The sequence below is a fragment of the Cygnus olor genome, chromosome 2, assembly GCF_009769625.2.
Source record: "Cygnus olor isolate bCygOlo1 chromosome 2, bCygOlo1.pri.v2, whole genome shotgun sequence".
NCBI classification, from domain to species: domain Eukaryota; kingdom Metazoa; phylum Chordata; class Aves; order Anseriformes; family Anatidae; genus Cygnus; species Cygnus olor.
Genome location: NC_049170.1, coordinates 31,156,748 through 31,183,606, shown reverse-complemented (window position 1 = coordinate 31,183,606; position 26,859 = coordinate 31,156,748). Strand labels below are relative to the sequence as shown.

The following is a 26,859-nucleotide window of genomic DNA, read 5'->3' as shown; positions in this document are numbered from 1 at the left end:
CATGACTGAGATTACCTTGTTCTATACTGTCAGATCAGCCAAGCCCAGGATAAATTATGTTTTCTTTACTATGAATGTATTTGTGTGTGTGTGTGTTTCATTGTTAAGAATGCGAGGTCACAAGTTGCTATTTCTTTTAAGGCAGAAGTCCATCAAGATCATGAATGGTCATTTAATAGTTCCCCTCTCTCTGTAAAACTTGGAATATTGGCTCTGTCACACCCATAATAAGTTTTTTTTTTAATGGTTGTATGTGCCAGAGTGTACAACAGCTAGTTGCCTTTAATAGCAGGTCTCTTATCCTGCACCACACTGGGAAAGCATTGAAATGGGGTGCAGGATCTGAATACAAAACATTCTTATTAGATCATTCTTCAGCTCTGGAATCCAGCACAGTGACTGCTGGATTGCTCTCTTTGTTTGTACCTCAGGCAGTTCAGGCTACACAAAAAGTACTGTTCTTGGCCTCATCTAAAAACAGTTATAATGTCAGAGAGAGTTCCACAGTGGAATCCCATCTACAACCAAGTTACACGTCATATGGGTCAATGTTCTCAATCCTTCAATCACATAAACCAGCCAGTGGCTCCTCTCACTGGCACAAATAATATTTCCTACCAGATCAATGAGTCTTTCAGGTTCTGAGTATTTCTGCTCACAGTTCTAAATGCACATTAGCATTTGGATTGAGGCAGCTAGATCTGAGCAGGCTCCAGGGCCCATTAAACTTCATCATCTTGAAATTCACAGGCATCGTTGCTAAAAAAAACAAATACAAAAAAAAAACACAAAACAACCACACACTTAAAAAATGAAGCACACATTCCACATGCACTTAGTATAACTTTCATCACTATGAGTATTTCCATATTCCAAAAATGTGAATTTATATTTGATCTGCACTTTATGAAAGAAACTATTATCTAAACTTTCCATTTTGCTTGAGTAAGTACTGTTTAATCTGTAACTTCTCAGAAAATTAATTACAAAAAGAGAAACAATAATGACAAATGGAAGGTTTTGTTTATCTAGATTGATTTAAAAATAAACAAAATTATAAGGCTGGCCAGTTACACATTAGTTTGAACTGGCACTAGAGGACACACAAAAATCCCTTTTTTCTGGACGGTGTCGATGTGAGTATGGTTAACCTTGGTATACCTAAGAAATTGTAGCTAAGACCAATAGAAAAAGCTGAAGAATTAAATAACTGATTCACTTTTTAGAATAGCTGTGTGATATACACAGGATTTGTAGCTCTTCAAAGACATTTTGCCCTTCACACAACTGATTTGGAGTTTTAAAATGAGATTACAACACTTTTCTCTCCAAAAAAGCTGTGTTTTTTATTATAATCAGGTTTAATTTGAACATTACTGACTGAAACTTAAGAGGAGTTTTTTGGGGGTGTGATTTCCATGGATTTAGTTGCAAAGCACTTAGATATGACTTATTCATATTATTAGTAATAATTACAATAATGTTTTTACTTGCATCCTTATAATCTACGCTCACCTAGAAATCTGGGGTCAGTTCTGGTCACTTTGTTAACTTTTTCCCTTGAAAACTGATTCTTAATTCTGACTCTGGTTTGGTTTCTTAACCTGTTTCTAATTCATGGCAGTATTTTACATCTCACCTCAAATTAGTTACCATAAGTGTTTTTTTTTTTTTTTTTTGTTTTCTTAGTACAACTTAGTACAACAAGGCAAATGCCACTTTAGAAAAAAGGAATTGTGAAAGACCCTTAAAGGAAGCTTATCAAGAACTTTAATATATATTTTTTAATACTTTTAGAGGAAAGGAACTAATATAAAAACTTATTTTCAAGATACATTTAGAAAATAATGAAATACTGAAAATATTAATATTGCTCTTCTGTTTTGGAAACATAGCTATAATAGCTCTGAAGTAGCGCATGAAAGCCTGAAGGTGAAACAGAAAATGAATCTGACTAACTCTGGGAGCCCAGCCAACCACTGATTGCAAGGAGCTTAGATCTAAAGGGGAGTTAGGTGCTGAGTGGACACACTAAACATACTGATTAGAAAAGGAAAGAATTAATAAATACAGAACATTCATAAAAGGAACCTTCAAGGCAATGGATAGTGAAAAAAGGAAAGTTCTTGGCCCAGCAGAATTCCTGGTCATTTACACATTCCAATAAGTGAAAAGATATCATACAGAAAAAAAAAAAAAAAATAATAAAAAGCAACATGACTTCTAAAGCATTCTAGACATTTGCAATATTCACAATATTCTTATTTATAAATGAGGAGGATGAAAGACATATTAAGTATAGTTTGACATCTGACCAAAGATATATCACTTTTGAATGTCAACTGATATTCTTGGATGCAAAAAAGAAATCTGAATTGGATTTCCTATGGCACAGGAACTTGGAACAACATGAAAGTCAAAGTTTTGGAACAGCAGTCAATCTAGAGATAGAAAGTGACATCAGTCTACATGAAGTGGCATAAAGAAAGCAAAAGGAAAATTAGGAGGGAGCCATTTTACATTCATACTCCCAACAGGTACAGTTACTTTGACAAGATGAAGGAGAATGAGACAAAAGAGAGACTAGCTGAAGCCGTCAGCCCATTTATTGACAATGAGCCAAATCCTGAAGGTGACTCATTATGAAGACGTAAACAATTCTGGTCAGTGACTCAGTGGTGAGGAAGCTTGGCTAAGACATCTGTAGTCCATATAAAGAAAACAGGATGATGAGATTTCTCTGGGGTATGGTAAGATAAACCATGGGACAATAATATTGCACGTGCCTATGATAGTCTGTAGAAAGTTGGGAAATTCTTACCCTTTATAGCTCATGGAGGAATGTACATATCACCAACAAAGGAAGCTTTGATTGGCATTTGCCTGGGAATCTGAGAGGAGAGTTGGAAATGGATATAGTGTGAATCTTCTGAGAGTCTGTGGAGGAAGGAAGAGGGTGGGTGACGGATATCATGATGGGAGTGAATACTGCAATGCAGAGAATATTGCACAGTTAGGCCAGTTAATTTGGTAAGGATTAGAAACTACCATCTTTGTAGAAGGTCCATTTTCCTTCCAATTTAAAAACCGGCAGCACGTGTCCAGGAGGATCTCAGCAAAGCAAAATATAGAAAGAACACAGATTTTCTAGCAGTTACGTTTTGTAGGTTAGAATGATTTTAAATAAAAGGTGAAGATTATGCATACACATAATGCTTGTAGAAACATGGTGGACAAGAACACTGTCACTAACAAAAACTTGGGGTCAAAAATGGAAACTTCATAGAATGATTAGAGTAGCTAGAAAGTGATCATACTGTACATTGTTTCAGTCTCCAACAAAAGAGAAAGCTGTGGGTGAGTATTTTTAGACTGGCTATAACCTTTATGAAATATAGAAGTGAATCTCTTCAGTTTATGATGTAGTAATGAAACACTAGGGATCAGCGACAGCAGGTAAAGCTGTCAGTGGATTCTTGTCACTATTTGTGACCCAGGAAACAAGACTCCCTTTTGATAGATGCTATAGAAGTATACAACGAATCAAAGATCCTTGAAGCATTCTATAATCCACTGGTGAATACAACTAAGTCAGAGTTTAGCAACTCTGTGAGGACTAACAAATATGTAACATGAAAAATGTTCTGCATTAGAGAGAAGTACTTTGCATTCAGAACTATATATCAATTTTTGAATAATTTTACTCTCCAGTGCTATTCCTTGGTTCTGTGGGCTTTTATTTTTTTTCTCTTTCTAACTGTCTCTTTTCTAGGTAAACATTTCTTCACCTTCATCTACTCTCATTTTTTAGAAGGTACCTTGTGCAGTTGTTATTCTACTGTAACTCTATCTGATGTTATTGTAGACATTGCTTCTGCAGGAGTGGGGTTCAGCTGCTGTGGCTACTGTTGAGGGAAATGTGTGCGTGGCTCATTCCCACACCTGTTTCCTCCCTGTGTTTCACTTCTAGGGAGGTTCTCAGGGAGTCTGTGTCATGTAGGAACCTGGGTCAAATGATTTTTCTGTAAAACACACCTCTTTATCTTCCTTTTTATACACACAAGAGAAATATAGAGAGAAGATTGTTAGGAAGTCATTACTGGAGTAAAATAGAATTAAGAAAGCTATTTCTCTGCTGGGAAGAGAGCTAGTCCTCAGATATCCCCTTGTCATGACAACTTTTTTGTTCGTTTTTTTGTTTGTTGTTTTCATTGAGATTGGAATATTGTACAATTTCTAGTGTATTGTTAGGTAAAAGTTAAAGCTGCATATGATGCAGAGAATTCCTCTCGAGATCAGGAAATGTTACCTTCTTGGCTACTGCAATGAAACCTGAAACTTTTGTTTTGGAGTTACATTTTGCAGACTCCAATCCTGTTTGATACTTGGAAAATATATCAATTTCTCAACCAAATGCTGGGCTTTTGCAGCATTTTCTCTTAATGGTCTCCTATTAAAACTAATAAGGGGAGAATAAATTCCTGCTCATCATGAATAAGTGTACCACAGTTTGGTTCTTAATGAACATGTAGCTACGCACTTGCAATGCTTCCCAGTTGCTGACAAAGACCTGACTGAGCTGGCTAAGCCAGGCAAAGAAGCAAAGAACTTAAATTCTCAAGAGCCTGAATCATGGAACATAACTTTAAAGGAAAACATTGATTGGGGATTTTGAAGCAGGCAGAGAGGTTTTAACCACTGTTGCTTAAAAAATATGCTGTTGTCTGTTCTCTTTTTGCTCTTATAAAGTTTGACATTCTAAATAAGTTAAAATAAATCCTTAATACAAATCTAGTTTTAGAATTCCCATCAGTGCTGCAGAGTAATGATAATATTCAATCTACCTTCACTCAGATTTCATAACTGTCTTGTTTGTTGTTGTTGGCAGTTAAACATTTGGGACAAAACTAACATGATTAATTAGGTACAGCCTTAAGTTCTCATCCTGAGAACATCTGAAACTGTCTATTCAGTAGAAAGCAGTCTAAAATGGAAGTTGCTCTAAGCTGCACAGAGCAAAGTAGCAAAGCATCTGACAGGGTTGTGATAGCTTCAGAGGGTTTTCTTCTCGAGTTTATCTAGCTGGAAATCTGCATTGTACCTCCTGCAGAACACAACAAAGTAATGAATGCCCCTCACTCCATTTTGCGCCAAATAAGAATCCATCGGTTTGAAGAGATAATATTCATGTAAGGTGTAAATTTTAGAATTTCAGGTCAAAGAATTTGATAACTGAGGAGAGATCTGTTAAGAGATTCAGGAGTTGTACTAAAGGAGAAGAAGGTGTCTCATTAAAAATGATAAGAAACTGCCTTGATTCTATGAGATATAATCTTGGTGGTTTGAACTGGTTCTAAATGATGTTCCTGTTTTCTTATTTGTGGGAAGCAAACAGTTATTTATGTGCTGAGCAGGCTCACACTTTTCAATCTTACAATGAAGAATGGGTATTTTTGAAAATCTAGGGTAAAAGGCTCCAAAGTATCTCAGTGACTTTGCTGGGCCATCAGACAGGCTCCCCAGGTATTTGAGGCATTTTTAAAAAATGAGAATAAATGTCTATGTTACCTAAGCACTCCTGAAAACCTTACATCAAACACACATCTGCCTATCAATAAAGCAAGTGATGTTCTGTTCTCATATACAATAGCATGATGATAAACACACCATATATGGTGCTCATATGAGTTATCAAGACAGTTCTTCAGGGGACCCAGACCATGAATATCCTTGAATAAGCAAAACTGGGTAGCAGTGAGGGACGACCCTGCAACCCAGGTCTGTTGCTATGTTCAAACCAATCCAGTCCGTTTCTATGCTTCAATAGCATACTTCTTCGTAACAACCCTGGGCCAGCTACATATGTCACAGTTAGCATCACAGAGGAGTGTGGGTTACTAAACGGATGTTACTCTCTCTGTCCCTCTTGGGCAGTTAAAAAGAAAATGAAATTTCATGTTGTTAACCCCCAAATTTTAACGTCTGCCCTTAGCAGAGATTTAGAGACAGTAACACTAAAAATATGAAATTGTGAACAGATTATTATAAATGAGCCATCCTAGGATTTCAGCTATGATACCGTTATCCACAGCATATTCTAAGGTATCATCTCCTATGCAAACTGCAGTTAATGTGCAACTTGTTTTTAGGACAAAATTGTAATATCAATGCTCTTGTCACTAAGTATGTTCTCTTTTGGACTAACTGGACAGCTCTGCCCAGTTTTCAGAACTGTATCAGAGATTTATCAGTTTAGAGGCTTTGGGATGCTTTAAATCCTTTTTGACAAGGAAACTTAGTTTTCTGAGATCATATCTCTCCGAGATCATGCAAGCTTTATCTTTTTTTTTTTTTTTTTCCTGATGATCCACTTTGTATTGTATTTATCTAACATCATTTGCAAGGCCATATTTTAAAGAAGAAAATTAAACAGTAATCTTCATTTCTCTCTTTCCTGGCCCTGAATGCCTGATTTCTCAACCTCAGTTCTGTTCCAATCTATTTTGAATCTCTTTGCATACTTTGATGATATATTACTTATGAGATAATATGAAAATGGACAGTTTAATCATATCCACTGTTGTGGATCATAGGGTTTTTCTCTCTCTCTCTCTTTCTTCTTCCTCTTCTTCTCTCTCTTTTCTCTCTCTTTTCTTCTCTCTCTTCTCTTTCTCATCTCTCTTTGCTCTCTTCTCTTTCTCTGCTCTCTCTCTCTCTTTCTCTCTCCATCTTCTCATCTCCTCTCTCATCCCTTTCTCTCTCTCTTACTCTTTCTTTCTCTCTCTTTCTCTCTTTATGTCTCTTTCTCTTAATATCTCTTTCTTTCTCTCTCCTCTTTCCTCTCTCGTCTTCTTTCTTCTCTCTCTTTTCTCATCTTTTTGCTTTTGAGGGGGTTTTGGGTGTGTTTTTGAACAGCAATTACTTGAGTTGCTGTGCTTCTGCCACATATTGGACTTTACATCTCTAGGCAGACACCTGTTATTTTCACAATAGCCACTTTTACGTTCTTTGAAGTTGTGACAGGTGTTGCAATACATAGGGCTTTTTTATATCATGTTGGCTTACTTCTTATTAAAGCCAGAAAATAACTTTTTTCAATTACTTGTTCTGCTTTAAAAGACCTCCTCTTCCCATGGTACAAAGGAAATGGATATTTTTTTTCGGGGTTCATATGTTAAAATTAAGGAGAAACCAGGTCTAATACAAACACAGAAGCAATGACCCCCTACCTTCCCGTGGTTTATTTTTTAACTGAGTTGTTATCCCATTGGAACATGAGAAGGGTGTCATTGCCTCTTGGTTGAGAACACTAGTGGGCAACAGCTTTTGGGTTAGTAAATATTTTCAGTTCCTTTTGCACTGTACAGTTCCTTCAAATGTCACGGCTCTTACAGTCTCCTTGGTTAGTTTGCTGAGCCCAAGAGAAGCTCAGAAAAATTTTGCTGGCTTTTCCCTTAGCTTATTTCACTTTCTATTGGTGTCAAATTGGAAAGCAAAGGGGAGTTGAAGAGGTTTTGACCCTATTCCTGCCTTCTCCTAATCAACACAGTTTATTATTATTCATTATTCATTATTATTATTATTATTAATATTAATATTAATATTAATATTAATACTAATATTAAAATTATGACTACCAATATACAGATATGACTAGACATAACAGAATATTGGTTAATGAAGAGGAGTGATATCTGTGATGGGGAAGAGAATAATGAAAAGTTTCTTTCTGACAAATCTGAAGCAAAGGTGATGTGGAGGTTCACCTCCCTGGTTGTAAACTCATAGGGAGATCCTTGGGGACTGAAAGGTATCTGATTTTCTTTTTTTGATTTCCACTGGGTTCTACTCTTAAACTCAGAAGCATGGCCTAGTGCTCCCTGGGCATATTCCCTGGTGTATTTCTCTTGCTTGTAAGTTTTTGAAAAATCATGCAAGATCATGTTGCTATAACATTTTAAGCCTGCTTCACTTGGGAATCAATATCTTGTTCCAAACACAAGTTGACAGATGTTGGTCTGCCTGTTGACTTTCCAGTATTATGAATTAATTAGATTTCTGTGATAAGCGTTTGGAATAATTTCAGAATAATTTGTAGTGTAATTGCTTGCTTTGCAACTGCAGTTTATGTGGAGTAAAGTTCTAATTTAGCAAAGTAATTCAGCATACGCTTTAATCTAAGCTTTTGCTCTACTTTACACACTCAGAAAATGCTTGAAAACATATTTAGGTACTTTACTGAACTGGGGGTCATTGGTCAGTATTTCAGCTGGTGAATTGCTAGTATTAAAAGTAAAAAAAACAGTGTAGTTTGTTTTGGTACTACAAAAACTGTCAGTAAAGCTATTAGGTGTTCATTGCTCCATTTACCTCTTCCACTTCATTCTATGGCACATATTATACATGAGGAAGGATATCAGGATTTAAAAGAAAAACTGGCCTCTTGACCTTATTTCTTTTACCGTGAAGACTGGGTGTGACTGTGTATCTTTAAAAATAAGCTCACTGGATTTTTTTTTCAAAACTGTAATGTGCTCACTGATACTCAATTTTGAACAATTTTGGTACATTTTTAAGGCTATTTGTATTGCTATATATGTTTTCTTTTTTAAATTTGTATGACAAACTTAGAAAGACATCATTACTTTCTGCAATTTGATTTCTAAGCATCATTCTGTGTACAAAAGATCCATTTCATGAACTAGTTGGTAGATTCTTAGCTAGTATGTTTGAAGTGTGACTGTGCTCAAGCCAATACACCCTACCTCTCATCTAAACGTGTTTGTGTAGCCTCTGCAATGGAGTTGGATTGCAGCAGACTGGGATCAGAGACACAGAGGAACTGAGGGAACTGCCTGCACCTGTCTGCACAGGCATATCTACAGTCTCACTGGATATAACTCACCTCACAGGGTTGGAAAAGAGCCCATGCATTTTTCAAATCCCACTGGAGCCTTACGTCGAGGACTGAGTGATAGAGAGGTCTCTTGATAACTATATATTCAGTGTTGAATTTTACTCATTTTGTGAATGCATATACTGTACCCACATGTTGTTCCGAGGTGCTACTCATAGGTAGACCATTCCTCTGATAGTGAAAGCTATTACAATATTAACCAATTGAAAAAAACTAGATGCTATTCAAACAGATGTATCTTTCATCAGTAATGCCTGCTATGTTTCAATGTATTCAAGCACAAAGTGTTTTCTGCACTAAGTGATACAGAACAATCATAGAAGAAGTTGGTATAAACATACATAAAGAAACAATCCACATTGTGTATTAGTCCAATCCACACTGTGGACATTAAATATCTAGAAATTCTGTGAGAGTGTCTGGCGTTTTTCCAGAAGGGAAACATGTCAGGACTAGCGTCTCTGTGGAAGCTGCTGTGGGGCTTAGAAGTGGGCACAGGTAGGAAAATCATATTGCCTCAGAATAATCACTTTGGCCTCCTGAACTTTTAAACTGTAAAGTTATTAAGGCAAAGTTGTAGTTTTCTTTTTTTTAATTATTTTTTTTTAATTTTTTTTTTCTCCATAAAATGGTACAACAGCTATGTTGCTGAAGCACTTTGATTTCAGCATTGGGATTTACAGCCTCATATGATATGAGGAAAACAATATTTTATGATGTAAAGATAGAAGAAGGTTCTCTTATTCTTCTTAACACTCTACAAACATTGTGGTCTCGGTGGTATTTGAGGCAGATTATTTTATTTATTTATTTATTTACTTTAAAATTTGATTTATGTGGTTTTGGGCCCCAAAGTTTCTTTAGAAAAATTAGCATTTCCTTCATGACCCTAAAATACTATTTGTAGAGGTAACTTTGAGCTTAATCCTGTGAGGCACTGAGCAATTGTAAAATCTGTTAAAATACTAGGCTGGCATTCATTATGTCAGCTTTCCTGTTGCACTAAGCTTTTAACAGGTATCATTTTTAAATGTAGCTTCTTGTGACTCTCTGAATTTCACCCATGTTGCAACATGTCATTTCACAGCCTGGCCAGGATATTCAGCTTGTAGAGCACACGGAGTTTTTTCACCCATGCCTGGAGTCACTCTTATGTACCTAGGAAGTGAACCTTCTCAGAAAATCCCCCAGGTATACCTTTAGCCTTGTTAGCATGGAAAGCCAATCTATTCAAATGCAGGGGTGTGTTACTGACCTGGGGCACGTATTATTTGTACTGGGAACTGAAAGCACAACTATTTTAGGTGTGTAATGACTCCTGCTTTTGCTGTCATAAGAAATGGTCCTGCCATTAGGACCATCTGTTATTAACTACCATTTATCTACTTCTCATTACTGGCAGGAGAAACAGTTTTACTTACCTGTAGTCTTCATATGAGTAAAACTGCAAAAAACAACCATTTGCAACTGCAAACAGAGTCTTCCTTTTGGAGAGTTAAATGGATAAAAAATAAAAAATAAAAAATCTTCAGCAGTATTATGTACTGTTTTCTTTAAAAGAAAATATTAAATGAAAGCAGAAATCTTGTGCATACACCAAAACAGTAGCTAGCAATTATCAGCTGCTGCTATACACATCCTGTAATGTTTGTGAAACAAAGATAGGCCTTCTGGATTACAGAGTATGGTAAGTATAAGTTACCTTTCCATTGAAAAATGTATTTTTTTTTCTCTCTCTCTCTTTAATTGATGCCAAGGTTATGCTTATTAATAGGAGAAAAGGAGAGGGTGTGAAGGAATAGGGAAGTATTTTCATACTGTTTTCATTTTCTAATACAATGCCCTTGGAAAAAAAAAGGCAGAGGATGACATCATAAATTTGGAATTCCAAGGTCACAAACAGGAATTCAGACAACAAATGGGAGGGTTTAGGAATGCACATTGTAAAAATAAATCTATCAAATTTAAAAAGAAAAAAACAGTGGTATTGAATTGTGGTATTTCCAAATAGATATTTGTATAGTAAATACATCTCTTTCCTTAAAATATTTCTTGATATATTTTCTATTTTGTTATATTCAATCATGTGAATACAAATATTAAGAGGTTTTATATTTGTCTCTCTCTCTCTCTTTTTTTTTTTTTCCTTAGAAAACTACCACCGCTGTTTTAATCTTGTTATTTATCACTCCACAGGAATACTTAATTCAGTTTTGAAGTTTCATATGATACAGTAGAATTTTCTGCATCTCTGTAGGTAGCAGCCAGGGACATATATGTTGCAGTGATAAAACTTAATTGAAAACTACATAACAGGAAGCTTTTGGGATGGAATTTTGAAACCCTTTTCTGGAAGGGATATTAGTACCTTTATATACTTATGCATTTTTTTTCCCTGTGTACCTGGGGTTTTGGCATTAGGATGACCTAAACAAGAACTGGAACTGCTGCTTCTTTAATGAGATTTTTCAACCTTATTTTTTGTATTAGATTGCCCAGACTAAAATAATAAAAATCTACAGTGCTGTATAAACTATGCCCTGTTGTTAAAAATTGGACTTTTGCTTTGTAGGCTACCGTACCTATTTGTTCCTGTTTCCTTAATATTGTTTTCTCCAGATGTTGGAAGTTAAAACACCCTTGTTATTTTTTCCAGTGTCACTCTTTGTTACTTTCCATAGGCAATGTTCACCAAAGCCAGGCAGTGGAGGAAATAACAGATGTGTTAGTCTCAAATTATGGGCATAAAAATAGCCTTAATAAAATAGGTATTAAGTGACAGCACTTTACAAAAATCCAGGTCTAATTTACTCTAGCCTAGAAAGCAATAACTTAAGGGGACCTCAGACATGCATCCATGGACTCCAGATAGTTTGCAGCAGAGCGACAGTAGCTTGGATGATGACAATCCCAGCTTGCTGTTGGCGGCGCATTCCAGGAGAGGCTGTCAGGGTGTGTTTGCGCTAGCCACTTTTCTGCCTGCAACGCTATTGTTCACTCATAATTAATATTCCATTATAGTCCCGCTAATTCTGCCAGAGAAGCCCTCCCTCCTCCTTAATAATAATAGTAATAGTAATAATACCACTAATAAAAAAAATCAGCCACATTTTGCCTTTGAATGCAGACAAAATTGTCACCCTGGGTTTACTCTCCTTTTACCAGGCCTTTGGTTCCTGCTGTTCACAGAAAGCTGCAGATGGCTGCCTCAGCAGGAAGCCCTTCCCCCTTCCTTAATGGAACTCGTGGGAATGCGGGGATCCTGGAACTGAAGCCCTCCTTCCCTTCCAAACCTCCTCTCCAAACCCCTACTGAGTAAAAGGAAAAAAAATCCCCACATCCCTGGAAACATTTTTGCCAGCCTGTTTTTCAGTAAAAACTTAAATTAACCACTTCACTCCTGATTATAATAAAGATTTGTTATTGAAGCAGCTTCTCTTTAATGTACTGAATCATTTCCACCCGCTTATTGAAGTCGTCCATTTGGGTTGAATTATAGCGTCCCACTTCCATTATGTAATAATTTCAAATAAACGAAAACAGGTTTGAATTCTCCAACAATTAGCAAAGTTTTAGCACGTTCCCCTTCCCCCCATTACTTCCCAGCTCCCCATTACACCCCTCTGAAAAAATGAGATTAAAAAAACTCAAAACTTTGGCTAGGTCACATCCTAAGTTTTTGTCTCTTGTTAAAATCTTCTCCCAGATTTGCTCAAACACATCATATGGGTTAAGTTATGGCTTCCCTTTATATTTATTTTCAAGTGCAAAATAAAAACAGCTTAAGCATTGTGATTTGATATTAGGAATGAAAGAGTTAAATGCCTGAACAAAGCACTCCATTTATAATTTTTGCTAGGAGTTCCACACTGAGCATTAGAGTGAGGTGTGTCTTATAAAGAGGGTGTTTATATTGGATTTGATATAGTTAAGAGATTCAGCTTACATATAATAGTCTCCTCTAAGAAGAAGCATAAAATAGAATGAGTTCAGTGGGATTTGCCGATGTATAAAATATAGTATAAAAGTTTAATCTTATAGACTAGTATCAAGCACAGAGGCATTCATCTCTTGCAAAATATCCACTGCATAAAAGGAAAGAAGAAAATTGGGCCAAATGTGTAGCCGTTATTTTCAGCAATAACCCTAAGGCCTCCAGCATGTCCTACATTTGCTATTCTGACTAAAGGTTACTCGTCTGAATCAAGGCAGTGGGATAGAGTCCATAGCTCAAATGAATTGGAATATGTTCCTCATCAGAAAAAAAATGCCCACTGTATTTGTGGTGCTTTCACTAATTCAAACAGCATTTGGATCAGGCCTGAAGTAAATTTTGAAATATTACAATGCGGAAAGATTAATAATAGAAATTTCAGATACATCCTTCTGCTATATGGAAGGTGGCTAGTGCCTATCACAAAGCCTTAAGTAATAACCTTGGGTTCAGAATTTAGATGTCTTCAGTAACTATGCTGTATAAATAAACAATAGCTGGATTACAAGAAGGATCTTTGGCTTAGAACTGTGAGCAGCCCAATTTAAAAATGTCCAACAAGTCTGTTATTAAAGGAAGGCTGTCCTGGATGGTCAGCTAATTGAGAGAATTCCAGGCAAGTGGGAAAGGGTGGGGAATGAGCTTTTCTGTGTCTGATATAGACAGATTTCTCTTCAGTTGCACCTTCAGTGTGGTACTGAGGTTTTAGTTTCCCCGATGCCCATAGAAAAAATAAAACCCCTTGAACTGGGACATTATAAATACTGCAGAAATAAGGAAAAAGAAAGCACACTAAAAAGAATTCTGAAGTAGTAAGGACCATATGATGTACCCTGAAGGCCAGTGGGGATTAAAGCAATGGTTTCATTAGCTTTGGAGTAAGAACAGTTCAGGGAGGACTGTAGAGTGGAAAAATAAATATACATCTGCACTTAAACTCTAGTCTAAAAAGAGGAACATATGGTAACCTCTGGGTGCCAGCTTTTCTTAATGAAGGTTGCAAAGCCTGTTACATTTGATATAAAGTCTGAATGAAGACATATAAATATTACACAGCTTCTTAGAACTGATGGTATCACACTCCAGGGTTGTTACTTTGAGTTCATTTGCTGCCAATAGGGCCATGATTCAAAATACCATCAAAGGTTGAAAGTTTCCAAAACTCCATCTGTATATGTAATTGTTAAGGAATCTTTAGAAGTACATATTAGGAATGAAAGGGCTTAATGGGAGGAATAGGCAACTTTTGAAAGCAGTTGACACTGCTGCTGTCAGCTTGAAAAAAAAAAATACAGTCCTGCAAAGCAAATGAGTGCTGTTTAGTGGCAGATATGAGGGCATTACTAGTAGGAAAACAGGAATTAATAGAATATCACTAAAAACAGAAGCACTGAAAGGGCAAACAGTAGTAGTATTTTTTTTTCTTTTTTTTTTTTTTTCCTGAGTATGAAGGCAATAATCTACTCAATAATAAGAAATAAGTGGCAAGTGATGTCGTCATACAGTATTCTTGTCAAATGGTCAGCATTTGGGGTTCGTGGTTTTAGAGACAGATTTATTGCCCAAGATGAGGGGAAAGTTCTGCAAAATACAGTCCATAAAAAAATGTTTTTGTGCATGATCTCACTCATTATGACTTTTACTATACAGCAGAATGAGAAGTGATCATACTAGAGATACTTGAAACATGAAATGTGACCAAATGTTGCTTAAATATAATAGATAAAACATGAATTGCATTTCAGGAAAGAAAAGTAGTTACCCTGGAAATACTTTAAATGTTTGCATGTGTAATGGTTCTCCAAGACCCAGCACACTAATGATGGGCCATTGCGCTGAGCTGAAAAGGAAATCCATTCCCATACACTACCCCTATCCAAGTCCATTAAGAAATAATGGTTGTAAGATGAAAGTCTTGTTAGGGTTTCAGTGAAAATGTTTGGCACACCAGGATGAAAAGTCAACAATCTGCTTTTAACGAGAGACACTGGAAAAACTTTGGTTAACATACCACTGAAAATATTAATTCTCCTTAATGGCAGGATGCAACACAGCTTTTTATAGTTTTTGATCCATGTCATAAATTTGGCCATGACAAAGGGATACTCCAGCTTTAGCTCCCTGGCAGGAACATTAGCTGTTTCCCAACACTAAAAGGTTAGTCCCTTGGATTCTCTGTAATGCACCAAAGGGCCAAATTCTTTGCGTGGAAATAAAATGACATAGGCCAAAAAGTGAGAGAAAAAAAGAAGCATAGTCAGTGTGCAAATGTGTAGACAATGTAATTTAACAAATCAATACAAAAAAAAAAATTTTTCATCTGTCTCATTGCTATGGGGTCTAAATACAACAGCATCAGAAACATTTATTTTAAGATGAAATGTGGAAAGATTATGATGGTATAAATATAGATGTTCCATTTCTATCTCTTTCAGGTGGGAATGTCTAGTTGTGTGTGCTTTTTCTATGTGTAATTGTATATTATCATGTAGTACAGAAGAGAAAGTGATTCTTTTATCACTTCAGTGCAATGAAATTTAGAATCCCTTCTGAATCAGAATCTCTTCTCTGAAACAATGCTTCATTTGTTCAGTGTATGAACACAGTTACCTCTTTAGTAAAGCTGATATAAAAACTTGGTAATTTATTACTTCAATAGCAAAGGCACCTACTAGCTAATACCACCTTTGCGCCTGGTACAATATGATCTATTTCCTTTACAATAAATAGAAGTGAACAATAGAAATTACACACCAGAAAAAGAATTCTTGTTCAGACCAGCTTGCAAATAGAGCCTTTTTCCATATACGGTAAATCTTAAAATCTTACAGGTTTGGCAAACCGTGACTGATTTATGCAGAAAATAAATTTCTCCTCTAATGGCTTTGTCTATAGTAAAAATAACTCACCTTTATGTATAATATTGACTTTGAAATCTCAAAACACTTTATAAAAATATCCTATCCTGAGCCCTATTTTGTAGATAAAGAAACGTAGGCAATCTAAGTTATCTAGCAGCTAAGTGGTTAGAATTAAACTGGAGATTCCATGGATCCCTGTACAGTGCTGTAATAACTTCTCCATAGGTTTAAGTGTGAGCTAAAATGTGCTGCTTAATATATTTTTTTTTTACTCATTTCCATATCCTTCCATATCCTTTTACTCAATTCCATATCCTTCAGTCATTCCTCATCATCAAACGAAATGATCACCTTCATTGATAAAAGTCTTCAATCTGCTGAAAGGCAACACACATATTTCAGAAACTAAAACTTGACAGAAACTTTTTAGTAGTCAGTAGATTCTGTCCACCACAGGTGTTCAAGGCCAGGACGGATGGGGCCCTGAGCAACCTGATCTAGTGGGTGGCATCCCTGGCTATGGTAGGGGGGTTGGAATTAGATGATCTTTAAGGTCCCTTCCAAACCGAGCCATTCTATGATTCTGTGATTCCCGTAACTGTCAGTGGAAACCATAGGAACAATCCATGGAAAAGATTATACAGTCCTGGTATTTTCAAATCTGTGAGTAACTGCCATGAAACCAAAGGGCATGAATATTACTGTCATTGATTTACCCATTCTTTCTTTTTTTTTTTTTTTTCTAATTCTGACCTGGGGCTTGGAGCACCATCTAAGTGAGACATTTGTGAAGAGACTGTCATCTCCATGCATTAAAACTGCAGGGAATAAAACAAGCTATTGTTTTGTACTTGGTCCTGGAGTCTAATCTTTATTCTACCCACTACTTTTTAAAAAAGGCTAATTAATCATACTATGCTGGGAGGCTTCTCTGTGATTCTATCCTTAGGGTCAAAATACTCCCTTAATTCTTAAAGGAGCATTGGCTGTTAAAGAGAAAAACTCTGTAATGTACTTAAGTGAGATTAATTACATCTTAGGTCACAGAACTTGTCTGTCACTGTAGTCTTTCCTCTCCCTATTTGAACTAAGACACAAAATTGTTTGGCATTTTCTGTTCATGTTCATTTTTTTACAATTATTTTACTTACTTTCTTCTCCAGAACTAGTATAATGTTGAAAAGATGAGTGTGGAGAAAAAAAAAATCAAGATTTTTCTATTAAATAAAAGAAAAAAAAAAGAAAGGACTTTGGTACTATTTTAATGACTTGGTTTTATTGGATACTGTATTTTATCTTTTTTTTCTTTCAAATCCTACTTTTTGATTCAAAGATGATTTTTTAAAGCAATAAATTTGGTTTGTATGGCATTCTTTAAACTTTTCTCTGTGCTTTTAAAAAAGGGGTATGGATGGGAGAGAAAGAAAGAGGGAGGAAAAATTTGAAAGACCGAGATGGAAGTGGGATCATTAAGCTACTCAGTAGCTAAGGCTATAATTTATTCATGAAAATGTTACCCTGTCCTTTGAACAGAGTGGGGAACTTAGACTTGGTAGTCTAGTGGACTCCTTCCTGACTTCCAGTTGATATTTTCTGAGAGGTCTATACTGCTGATACTAATAAGAGGAAGGGAAGTGTTCCAAGGATTGGGAACATCATGCAATAATTACTAAAAGAGGTTGAAAAATGAATAGAAACCTAAAGAGATACCTTTTGGCACGTGCTGTTATTTATATGCATCTTTCCAGGTATCAGCACTTCCAATCTTCTGTCTTCCTGTGACTCCCTGTGATTGCTGTCAAAAAGTTATAAATTATGAGTCCCTCTCACTTAAATTGTGACAATTTTTTTCCTTTGGCTTTTTAAACTGTTAAAGAAACAAAGGAAATTAGATGACAAAAAATGAATTAAAATAACTTCAGTATTTCCACTGTGAAATCTGTCTGTTTTTGCCAAGTAATTCACTTCATTTTGAAGAGTATTCGATTCTGCACAGGGATTACAAACCTGTATGATGCCTAACAGTAGCCTGGAAAAAAAAAAAAAGTTCCAGTGGACAGAAAAAGATTTAAAGCTGGTTTATTTTATTAGTTAATCCTTACTTTCTAATAAGTCTCTAGAACAAAGATAGCTAAGGAAGCACAAGTATTTTCAGCACCCGTTTTTGTCTCAGTGTACTGTCAGGCTCATTGGTCGGTATCCTTGGGATAGAAAGAAAGGGATACAACTGAGATTTCAGGTACTCTTTGAAGAATGAAAGCAGGTCCTGGAAAATTACAGCTGTCTAAAGGGATTTGGAAATTAGCCTCACTGGATGGAGCCTGGATGGAATTTACCTTGGCAGCTTCAGCTCCCCAAGTCTGAAGCTAATGCAGAGGTTTCACAAAGTGGCAGCTTTTTATTTTATTTTTATTTTCATTTACTTTTAGCTTAAGCAGCTAAATGGTCTCCAACTGGGGACTGAGATCAGCTTGCATACTTTGGACCTGTCTGGGCGTTGTAAACAAGGACAGAGTTGGTCGAAGAACTGGCAGGCCATCACTGGTTTCACAATCAAAGAATTTAGACCCTACTGTTTCAATTTCCTTTCAATAACTGTTGAAATATTGCCTCCTGTTCGTGGACATAGACTAGCTGATTTGGTTAACCTTTGCCATGTCCAGTTTCTCCAGCTGATAAGAAGAAAAATGGGGTCTGCTCCCTGGCTGACTTGAAGCTGGAGATGAGGTTGCACATCAGTGTGTTCAGAAGCTTTCTGGTTGATTGTACAGGGACTCTGTCAGAGTGTGTTTTAGAGCAAGGATGTTGTATCACCCATCCAATGGAGGGAAGCAACTTCTTTTCCCAGTCAGAATCTGTTCTTTTGGCTACTACAGGAGGGGCTTAGTACTCTGTTTCTTTTCTTGGATCTCCATAAGCATCTGGGAGGGATGCCTACCTTTTCAATCCTTTCAGTAAATTTTTTATTTACATAGGGCACCAAGCTGGGTCCACCCACCCACAGGCTGATGGTCCATCCTGGCCTTGGCTCATCTATGTCTTCAAGGAGATGTCTGATTCCCAGAGATAGGACTGCCGTGCTCCTCCCAGCCTGATTTCACCCAGCCCTAGTCCTGCCACAAACCCTCAGGTGTGCTCTGTCTCTGTCCTAACCACCAGCCCCAGCCCTGATCATCCTTGGGGAGCCCCTGTGGGAGCTCCCAGCCTCTAGAGCCCACAAGTGTGATCTGAAAGAGGATGTTAGTGAGATGAACTGGCCAGGGTCCAGAAAGATCTTTCTCTTCTGTCATAACAACCCATCCCCTGCTGTGGTCTTTTTCTGATGTGTAAGAGTAAGACAACAATAAAAAAAGAAAATGAAAAAAGAAGGAAATTATGCTGTATAAAGCAGAGAAGAAATAATTCTTCCTGACTATTATGTGAGAGACTGAAACCTTGCAGTGTTAAATGTGTAACATAACATGGAGGTGCAATATCTATGGGTGTATCTAAGGTGAGGGGACGTAGGATATATAGATCCATCCGTTCTGACATCTGAAAGAACTGCAGTTCCATTTGGCTCAGCGTCCCCTCACTACTCCTTCATCCTTGTTCCAACATATTTATCTGTGGAAGAAGAGGCCAAGAGAAATTTTCCTTAAGGCTCAATGAAAGTGAAATTTTATTACAGAGATTCAGTTTCACCTTAGAAAGTTTATGTCACAGTCCTTGGCTTTGCATATGTTTAGTCACTTTCCCTGACAAACATGTTCGGGGATTGAATTTCACTAAATTAGTGTCCAGAAAATATCTTGCAAAGTCCTTGTCAACAGGGTTGAAAAGCTTCTTATCAGAATTTCTCTGTGTGTGTGCCTGTAATTTGTGCTCGAGCTTCTGTCTGCTAAACTGCTCTTCTAAAGCCCTAATTGAAAAATCTTGTTTTCCAGGCCCCATAACATTTCTGTGACCCTCCTTTGAACTGCAATATTTGATATCCTCCCTAAAGCACAGACACGAGTAAAGTCGAGTACTTGTCTTATGAATACTGTGCATAACAGCAGCTGGAGATAACTTCCTTGTCATTGCTTAATATTCCCAGTTTTACACATCCAAAGAAACTTTTTTTGTTTGTTTGTCATTGTGTTGACATTAATCTCTTCAGAATCATATACCAGAAAATATGTTTTGTGGTAACAAAAATTCCCAACAATATCAATAAAGTACAAACTTCATCCTTAGTATATAAACATCAGGCAAGTCTGCAGTTTTCCAGGTTTATAGTCCCATGTTCCACCTGGGGAATGTTAGAGCTTCTGTTGCTACAGCCAATCTCATTATCTATACTTTGAAATCTATTCAAAATAGATTGAAGTGAGAAGTTCCAGAAAAGCTATTCCAGACCTTCCAAAGGTGCAGTCTGCTCATAGGAGTACATTGTGTTTCAATCACTGCCCCAGGGCTGGGAGGAAAGTGGGTCCTTCACATGCAGGGCTTCAGCAAAATGATAACACATTGGGTGATGTAAACCAGAAAGGTAACTTGATATGTTTAGAGTTGCCTTGACTTTTTTTTTTTTAATTATTATTATTAATTAGTTGCTTGCTTGCTTTTCTCCCTCTCCAAGGGGAAAGGAGGGATGCAACCCAGTAGATGCAAGAAAAACATAAGACTAAAAGCTAGAAAAATAATCAATATCAAGACCTGATAGTGCAAGTTTGGATGAGATGCCAGGTCAACCACTCTCATGCTTAAGCACAGAGAAAGTAGAAATGGGTATTGGTTCCATTGTTGCCAAAAATCTGTTATGAGCCTGAGGAAATAGGCAATATACTCCTTACATTCTCTGTATGTAAAAGGCAGGTGATACATTGTCTGATAAATACCTGGAGAACCACCAATAGGACATTTAAAGGAACCATTTTACACAATTTGGTTATTATATTCCAAACAGCCAAATTGTAATCCTTTATTTTCAGGACACCTTTCCAATTTATTGCAGAAAAGAATATATTTGTAATCTGGGCCTCAAGCAAGCCTTAAAAGCCCTCCAGCAATTTTATAACCTTTTAGAGCAAGACTCCTTTATGGTATCACAGCACCTGTTTTGCCTTTGTTTTGCTATATTACGTTGTTGTTTTTTTTTATTATTATTATTTTTTTTTATTCTCACCTAATGCATTATATAGTCCATATTGTGAGACTGAAAAGCACATTTTTGAATGGTGTGCTGTAGGACATAAGTGTGGAATTATTCTTCATATTCACGTAGAACTGGGCAGCTCTGCAGCTTCAGGACTCCAAATGTCCAGGGATGAATAACAGCTCTTAGGAAAACTGTGCATTCACTACATTGCTTCATGTTCAGTAATAAGATGATGCAAACATATGTACTGATACATACTGTGCATTTCAAAAAAGTGGTCTGAATCAGTCCTTGCAGTTCTAGAATTTTCTCAAAACTGTTGCATAAATCAGTTCCCTTTACTGAATATCTTGTTACTTTGCAAGACAAACTATGCTGTATAACATACATACATTTTGCACAATTTGCTGAAGTTAGAGTTCCCAGATCTTCCAATATGGGGCAGCAGTTGCCAAATCCTGGCAGAAGAGAGTTACTTATTTCCATCTGTGAAAATGTAGTCGTCTTTTTCTATGTAGGCAGAGAGAAGTTACTAAAACAAGCAAACAAGCCACTGGGAATGTGGAGGAGATGGACTTTGTTTTTTTTTTTTTTTATTTTTTTATTTTTTATTTTCAATTTGCTGACAGAGCAGAAGTAGTGTGGTCTAGGAATGTTTCCATTTCTTACATTCTTTATTATGATGCAACCTACACGTTGATCTTTCATGTGATGTAGTTTCTGGTCAGAACTGTGATTCGTCCCTTAATTACTGGAGGTGTTTTTAACTCCTATGTGTTGTTTTTTTCTATCTAATTCAATGTTCAATACCACTTTTGAATTTCTTCCCAATAGAAATTGATGCTTTGCTCACTAGATGCCAGTACTATGTTTTAAAAGACTTGTGGAATGTATAATTTTTCTTTACTCACTCGTTGTAGAACTATGTTACACCCTTGGATCATATTTTGTCCCACACTTGGAGGTACAACAGATATATGTGAGGCTTCTGTGTCTGAAAATATTTTTATTCTTCAGTATAGAAGTTCAGCAGCATTTGCTCATACTTACTGACAAAGAAAACCTAATAAAATAAACAAAAATGATGATGATTTTGGCTGTTTTTCATGCTTTTGACTAGATTCTCTCACTAAGCAAATAGACTGTTAGCTCCAAATTTCTCCTGCTTCCTCCCATCCTTTGAGAGTTTTTTCACATATGCCCTTGTCTTTTTTGATTTGTTCCTTCTCTGATTTGTTTTCTGTGATCAGTTCTATCCCCCAACACTGAGTTCTGCTCTATTCTGAGATACCTTGCCTCCTTTGATTTCAGGAAAAGGACTCTCTTATGCTTAATATTCATACATTGTCTATCAGAATAAAACATAACCATAATGATAATGATGACTGAATATCTGCTTTTGAACAAATCATTTTAAATTTTGTTGTTGTTGTTGCTTTGTTTCATTTTGTTTAAATCTGCAAAACACATTGCCACTTTTTCCACATACTCATCTTCTGCACCTATCAAGCTGCAGCAGTTATGTAATCACTGTCCATTTGGTCAGCCAACAGTAGAAATGTTTTTATTGAGACCTACACTGAACTCAGCATAATAGCAAACAGGTGGTCAAATTAGAAGAAAAACAATTTTTTTTAAATCATTGAGTGAAACAAAGGCATACATTTTTATAAAGCTAGTCAGGTGCTTAAATGTTGATCGAAGGATGATCAAGAATCAGCTTATATGGGCATGTACTTTAGGAAGAGAACTGTTGAAGTGGTCCAAATCTGGTGGGAAAAGGCTCAGTTGCTGATGAGAGTTGAAGGGAAAACTCAACGGATAATTCAGTAAATATTGTTTGGTCATTTTCTGCTTTCAATATACCAGTGGAAACAATGTGATTTTTTTTTTTTAATGTATGCAAATGCATTTAGCTGATAAAATAAAATCCAAGCTGTGGTGAGCTGTCTGAATTTGAACACTCATATTGCATAATAATATTGCTTATTGTTGACTGGCAGAATAGCATGGTTTTGCTCCTATCTTCTGACTGGATGAGTGTCATTACTAAATCAGAATATGAGCATGAATGATCTCACTTTCACTGGAGAATTTTAAAATAACTTTTTCATCTAGTTGAGCAAGTTTTAAACTTTCTTTTCCCTGAGTGTTCACTGTGAATGAAATAATCATTAGAAAAGAAAACAAATGTGCAAAATAAGCATCATTATCATAAATATTATTTAAATATCACAGATAAGCACATTGAAGAAGCACATTGATGCCCATAGCATATCCAAGATCAAACATAAAGATAAAAAAGCAAAACTGAAAAGAAAATGCCAGCTCACTAATAATTTCTAATGACCATAAATAATCAAAATATATCACTATAAATGTAGAAATAATAATCAGAGATGATCATTTTGGCATACATATAAAATTATTACCATGATGATTTATTTAAATCTACTAAAATGAAAAATACTGCATCATCCTAGGGAGACAAACTGGAAGAACCCACATTTATTTAGGTATGACACAATATAAAGAAGCTGCCATAAAACCAATCCTTCACAAAGTTTCAGTAATGTTTGTTTACACAAGAAACATCATGAAAAGTGCTTAAACCCAGTGCCTTGGCTGCAGCAAATGAACCTACCCTATAGTAAGGCTGCAAAATTGAGTTATTACTAACAGTTATAAATACAGTAACTATTCAAATGTTAACATTAAACATGTTTAACAAAGGCAGAGGAACCAGGAAGCTCAGTTAAAGTTGCAGATCTGTTCTGAAATCTCAGCGTGGTTCCTTTTATTTTTCTCAACAGCATGGGTTCAGGATGGAGTTGTTAGGCTTACGTTAGAATTTCCTGGCTCTTTTTGGTTTGTGTTAAACCTCAGTATATTTAAACATACTTTCACAAGGAATTCCACTGGTCAATTCTTCTCCCTTTTTCCTATTTCCCCAAGGTTTTTTTATGTATATGCAGTGATTTTGCAGATGACATACAACAATTTGAAACAAACTCTTTCCAAGTTATCAATTGAAAACTGAAATAACCCAGTTTAACTAGCACTTTTTATATTGCTGTTCTGTTGCTTAATCCTTAAATCATACCACTTTTTGGGAAAAAATACATATATTTCTTTGTTTATTTGTTTTTTAATGTTCCTAGGGAAATCCAGCTCCAGGCTCACTATCGCAGATAAGAAATGATAGCTGGCTTCCTCTCTTTTTTGCTATCTGCTTATTATTGTACCACAGTATACCTCACCTTCAGCAGCAGCATACAGCTGCTGTTTCTTTTTCCTCTTAGATCCACTATGATGAATGGAACTAGCTGAAAAAATGTAAACAAACCTTACTATCATAGAAATTGCTTTTTAAAATTCAACTAAAATGTCTTCTTAAATATAAGGGTGAATATGAGAAGTCAATATTAAAATGTTAAGGTAGTAATGTTGAACTCAAACCAAAAATTTCACCCTCCTGTTTGCCAGATAAGGCAATATATTTGATTTATTTTTTTCTTTATTTGATTTGATTCTCTTATTTATTTATTTTTGTTTTCCCCACTCAGCAGGATGAGCTGTAATGATGTTCACTGGAAGCTAGAGTTCTACACTCTCTTTGTGCCAGTCCAGACCATCCTCCCATGATGTGCTAGGGTCTTTGCTTAGGGCTGAGCTGCCTTGGAGAATTCTTGGAGTAGTTTATGAAATGAAATGCCAAAGTACAGGAGGTTGACTCTGAAGTGAGAAGTCTCAAACTTCCTATTTCCTGAATAATGTTTCTGTTTTCATTCTGATTCAGAATTAATGTCAAAATACTAGAATTGAGTTTTCCCACATATTCTCACTGAAATGAGAGCACGCTGTCCTTATACGTGTATTTTCCAGGCCCTACTTTAAATTACATGCATGAAATTCTTTGCATGAAGTAGCCAACAGGTGTTGCTCTCTCCATCCTGGTGAAATACTCCTTAGGACTCCCTGTTGCTGTGAGAATAGTTGCCTTTCAAATATTTTATTTCAGGAGACCATATTTCTCTGTCTTTGCATTCTGGTTCCAGCATTTGTGCAGTTTGTTCCTATGTTTTCAGACATCTCTCCTAACTCTAAGAAAGAAAAACTTACTAAAAGAGAGAAGGCAGCTGTAGCTTTCAGGAAGATGATGACTATTTTTGAAACTACTGATAAAGTTGTAAGATTTTAAAGTGATTCCATTCCAAGGCTCTGGGAAGTCATGTTACATCTTTTACAGTGCATTGTAGACTGGAGAGACAAGAAGACTCACATAGGCAGATGACTTAGAATGTCACATGGAGCTGTATTTTGAACACCTATGGAAACATTCAATGAAAAAACAAACAAACAAACAAAAAAAAAACCAGAACAAAACAAAAAAAAAAAAACTCACAGGACTGTCGAACAGGTATACATTGCCTGAACTTCCTCATCCATGTCAGATTGTCATTTGCGTTCTCTTGATGTTCAGAGTTATTGTGGGAAAATGAATTATTTTCAGTGGTGAATTTAGTGACAATCTCTCTGCTTCAGTCAATGGTACAGGCTTGTAGCCACTTCCTATAAGTGGTTTTGAAAAAGGTAATCTTAATTTTCTTTTCATAAACAACAGGAAAAATGAAAATTGACCTATATTTAACTGCTTCTTCACTCTTAGGTTGTTCTATTAATCCTATTTTACTATTATATTAACCATGAAATCTAAATCTATGAATTATTTAATGTGCCAACATTGTTTAACTTGTTCTCAAGAGAAATTTAATAGTATACAATTTTAAAATTAGAAATGAGTTCACTATTTCAAGTTTCAGCACCAATTGCTATTTGAGAAGTGTAATCAAATTTGATGTTTACAGTTACTTGATAAAAGATCATATTTAAAAAAGCATTCCTTTGTGGAGTTCTGTCTTCTGCCATCTGTCATTCTAGTGAGTGTGTACAACATGGGGATATGTGCTTTACAAATAGAAATTGCCCATCAGATAGATGGATAAGATTATGCCCAATTCCTGTTAAAGGGAGCTAAAAATGCAGATCATTTAGATGTTTTCAGATATTTCAGCTGAAGTGGGTATGTGGTCTAACTTTATTGCTGTGGGAAAGCCACAGGCAACATTCTCAGTTGTGTAAACTGATCCAATAACTTCAGCTTTGCTGCTTTATGTTAACTGATGATCTGACCCAATGTTTAAGGGTTATTAAACATATATGACATACAAAAAAAGAAAAAAAGAAAAAAAAAGAAACGTTGATTGACTGTTTCTTACAAAGCTCAAAGAGAGACAGGGCATTTAAGACTTGTTTACTTATTCAATATTTTAAATGATATTTGAATGCAATAGAGCTACTCTAATCTACAGCAGCAAAACATCTGACACTATCATTCTAAATGCTGTTAAGATCATTTGGCTGCTTCTGTTTGCTATAAGCTATTACAAGAGCAGTTGGACAGTTGGAAAATTTAAATGGCAACAAGCTTACTATAGATAAAAATAAATATTTTTCAGGGCACATAATTAACCACTGGGGGCTATCCAGCCCCCCAGTATTTTGAAGTGTGGAGATTAGGGTTACAAAATCACTTTGTCCACCCTAAAAATATAAAGCAGTCCTGAATTCTGTTTCATTTCCTGAGCTGACCACAAGTTGCTGCATGCTAGGTAGATGGTTTCTTTTAGGCATAGTGTTGCTTTGTTTTCATTATGGATGAGCATGAAGGTGGCTGGAGGAAGAAGATTCTGTTTTTCTTTGAAGCATTTGACACTTTTCCCTGTTGGAGGAAATGATCCTGGCTCAAAGGACTCATCAATCTGACCAGAATTAACAATTTCCAAACTATTAAGTCAATGAAGGGATTTGCTAGGTATCAATTCCTCAGCATTTTAGGCAGTTTAAAAAGAACTCTGTTCTGGCTTCTTTCCAAATTTTATATTGTGCCTGGAATTTCAGCCTC

The 26,859-nt window shown here is 36.1% G+C and overlaps 1 long non-coding RNA gene across 2 annotated transcripts in view; it reads left to right on the top strand.

Moving 5' to 3' along the window:
- The first annotated feature begins 2,893 nt into the window (after positions 1 to 2,893).
- The window catches only part of LOC121065462, a 53,621-nt gene continuing 29,655 nt past the window's right edge, over positions 2,894 to 26,859 (top strand). Inside the window, exon 1 of one of the 2 annotated variants that reach the window (XR_005817079.1) lies at positions 2,894 to 3,357. This is a non-coding gene — a long non-coding RNA (uncharacterized LOC121065462). The remainder of the gene's footprint in view (positions 3,358 to 26,859) is intronic. The other variant, XR_005817078.1, reaches the window with a different exon arrangement.